The sequence below is a fragment of the Lathyrus oleraceus genome, chromosome 7 (assembly GCF_024323335.1).
Source record: "Lathyrus oleraceus cultivar Zhongwan6 chromosome 7, CAAS_Psat_ZW6_1.0, whole genome shotgun sequence".
In the NCBI taxonomy this organism is placed as follows: Eukaryota; Viridiplantae; Streptophyta; class Magnoliopsida; order Fabales; family Fabaceae; genus Lathyrus; species Lathyrus oleraceus.
Window position 1 is genome coordinate 312484411 of NC_066585.1, and position 3500 is coordinate 312487910.

The 3500-nt window shown below is 37.1% G+C and overlaps 1 long non-coding RNA gene across 8 annotated transcripts; it reads right to left on the reverse strand.

Moving 5' to 3' along the window:
- Positions 1-603: 603 nt before the first annotated feature.
- On the reverse strand, positions 604-3289 carry LOC127106967 (uncharacterized). Of its 8 annotated transcripts, none has more exons than XR_007795577.1 (7): positions 2656-3285; positions 2223-2577; positions 1927-2134; positions 1462-1778; positions 1150-1378; positions 969-1068; positions 604-882 (listed from the first exon to the last, which is right to left on the reverse strand). It is a non-coding gene; the product is annotated as an uncharacterized LOC127106967 (long non-coding RNA). The 8 variants fall into 8 exon arrangements; XR_007795573.1 differs by having other exon boundaries at positions 2652-3285; XR_007795576.1 differs by having other exon boundaries at positions 2223-2499; positions 2652-3284.
- Positions 3290-3500: the final 211 nt, after the last annotated feature.

The following is a 3500-nucleotide window of genomic DNA, read 5'->3' on the forward strand; positions in this document are numbered from 1 at the left end:
CATTTGGTCAAGGTTATTCAAGCCCACTCCATGCCATTGTCACTACCATTAGTTCTTAGCCCATAAATTTCCAGTTAGGTCCTAGTCCGTTATGCCACTTGGTCCTCACCAAAATCTTTGCTTCAAAACTATTCAAGTTATGTTTGTGTCCTTTGAATTATGTTGATGACTCATTTGAACGTCAACACACTCCAACTCTTGATATTGCCCAAGTTGAAAGATACATCCATTCACCAAGACCATTAAGATATCCATTCCTTACTTAGTTATTATTAAATCCATACCATTTTAAAAGTCAAATTCACACAAGACTCACAAAATACAAAATCCATAAGTACATTCAAAATCAAGGCCATTCATTCATAAAAAATTCCATGCATAGCTTGTTTCATTCAAGATACCAATGCCATTTATTTACAAATGTCCATACATAAGAAAGGTACAAAAAATGAGTTAAAACCAAAGGTTGACTTTGGTCAATGTTCGACTTTTTGGTCAACTTAATCATGTTGCAATCCAAGAACCCTAATTTCAGTTGTTATCCCTCCATAATCCACCTTCTGGATCATTGTGATTCATATTTGAAACTATAGGTACAAGTCATTAAAAAAAAACATGTTTACATACCAAATTGCAAATTACATTTACAAGCCAACAAGTGTGGCATACCATCACGTGTGTAAATTTTAAGTGGCCCATATACATTATCGTGATGCAAATACACGGCTAACACGACCAAATGGATTGATAATATAACTCATGTCATTACATATTACAAACAAAACATGGTTAGGTTCAAGGATGGTCCAATGTAAGCAAAGAGGCAGCAAAAGCAAGGTCTGCAGCATCATGAACACACCTTGATCTTTATCAAACTTCAACCTATACCACACAAATTCGACCTAAAATTTTAGCACACATATCATGGCGTATGAGATACAACTCTTTATTGACCAAAATTCATTCACATCACCAAAGCAAGGTGTTCAAATTAGGGAACAACCTGCCGCCATAAGCTAGCGGGTAGGCGCGAGACAGAAGACGTGCAAGCCACAGGTCTTGCAGTACCTAATCAACTCAATAACAGTCAAATCAAAAGGCAAATCATGAATAAGTGAGTGCAAGGTTACAATGCAAGGCATACCATACATGATATTATGTAGAACAATTGTGAACCAAAGTGATTTGACTACACCAAGTTGAATGCCAATGGTACCATGGAATCATGTTTTGGAACCTTGAATATCGATAACCAATGTCACTAATAAGAACCAGGACAAGAAATTGCAAGCATGGATAATCTAGAAACAACGGAACCCTGTAGCCAATATCTTGCACCATTAAACAAATCAATTACCTAGAAGACATGCGTAGCAAACTGCATTCAGAGATCGTTACTCAGTCATGTTCAGCACAAAACAAAGCCATATGTTGCTAAACCACCCTGAAAATCATACTAACCTGTTGGAACCCTGTTGCATCCACATAAAACACCATCATCACGCCAAAATTGCCAGAACCATGCTTTAACCTTCAGTCTGCATTTGACTATTGGTAACCATGGCTAAGCCTCAAGCATACAACCACAGGTTTCTCTTGTTTTAGGTCACTTATAGTACAACAAGGATTCCCAAAGTGAATGGCATGGGAAACATCAGTAGGATAACTAAAAACTAATACAACAAGTATCTTGTATCAATGCTAAACCACGATGCAGATCCAAGCTCAATCCAACCATGGAATCCATCATTGCTCATGAGGTAGACCTAGCAAGAACCCTGCTGCATAATATATGCCACAAGCAAAATGCTATGAAATAATATATCATGATGCAAGACCAAGATCACATAAATCAAGGCATACATAAAACATCAATACAGACACCAATTGAACTGATATTCATGAATTACCATATGAACTGCATACCTGCAACAAATTTCTAGTCCATTATCTAACATCCATAGCCAAACAATCAAGGAAAGGAAAGTCACTAAAGTATCACGATGCCAATGGCAGAGTCCATGTGTCCATCATGAGAACAATTTATCATGCTCTCTTACAATAGCTACATCAAAAATAGAGGCTAAATGAATTATATTCTGGTAGCAAGCACACCATACCCTGAACAAATGAACTGCAAAAGACGGTACATATTAATTCATTCAGTGGTACACGATTGGACAAAAATCAGATTACATGATAGTAAAAAAATAGTTTCTTACCATAACAAATCCAGGTGTTACAGTAGTAAGAATTCAATAAAATTCAGCACGAAATAGCTACACCTTTCGCTACAAACATATTCGTACGCACCACCCTCATTTGGGGACCACATCAAATCTGAGAAGGATTTGTTTTTCCAACGGAATGATTTGCTGTGATTTTCCAGCTCATGGTGCGTACACCATCCCTAAACCTCATATCTCCTCTCTATATAAAGAGACTTCATTCATTGAGAAAGGGGGCGATACCAAACCTCTGTTGAAATTCCCATTGAACCTTGCAATCAAAGCTCAGTTAATATCAACCTCAACTCTGATTTTCACATCGAAAATCAGAGTTTGAAGAGCTCAAATCCTTCAACAAAATACGAACAAGGAATCACTATAAAGAAGGATCAAAGAAGCAGGAAGAGCAGACAAAACACATACCTACTTATTCGTCTCTGAAGCATCTCGAGTTGGTAAGAGTTTAACCCTATACTCCTTGCTCTATTTGATTTTGATGCAACTGAATGTATGTGTGGTCTGTTTTCCTTCTGCGTGATTTGTGCCTCGACACATCAATGATTTGTTCTCGTCTTTCGTTTTAAGGTTCTTGTGTTGTGTTTGAGTTCTTGTTTTTTCTGATAGAACTTTATGGTAGTTCATGGTTTACACTGATAAATATAGATCTACTTTCTTGTTGTTGAGATGAAACCTTGGTTTTCATTGAGTTTTGTTTTAAGAAAAAATGACGAATATTGCAAATAGAGAGGGAGAGATTTAAATGGGGATGGAAACATTTGAGTCTTTATCTGTTGCTTGGTGTTTGTTGGTTTTAAGCGTGAGTTAGAGATCATTGATGAGGAATCTCTCATCACTCACTGCCCGAGGACTACCGCCGCATGGGTCCCCTTTTGCATTAATAATCATTGCCTCGGTTTCCTTCCCTTTTCATGTAACCGTTGGAATCAGAAAGGACTGTTTCTTCTTTCTTCGTGAATTCCCCTACAGAAGTGGGAAGGATTTGGTTGAGATCCAACCTAGTTTTCAAGTTGGACCGGAGCAGATTTCGTCCCATGGGCTTCCTGGGTTCCGGCCCATTTGTTTACCTTGCTGATTGTGCGCCCTAATGGGCTTCAGGGGCCTTAAGGGCCCACTTATGTTATTTATGTGATAATTCATTCTTTTTTTAGCATAAGATTTAATTTGATTTCTTTTTTATAAAAAAAACATGAATTTTATTTGTTAATTAAAACTTTATTATCCTAATTATTTAACATCAATTATATAGTTTAT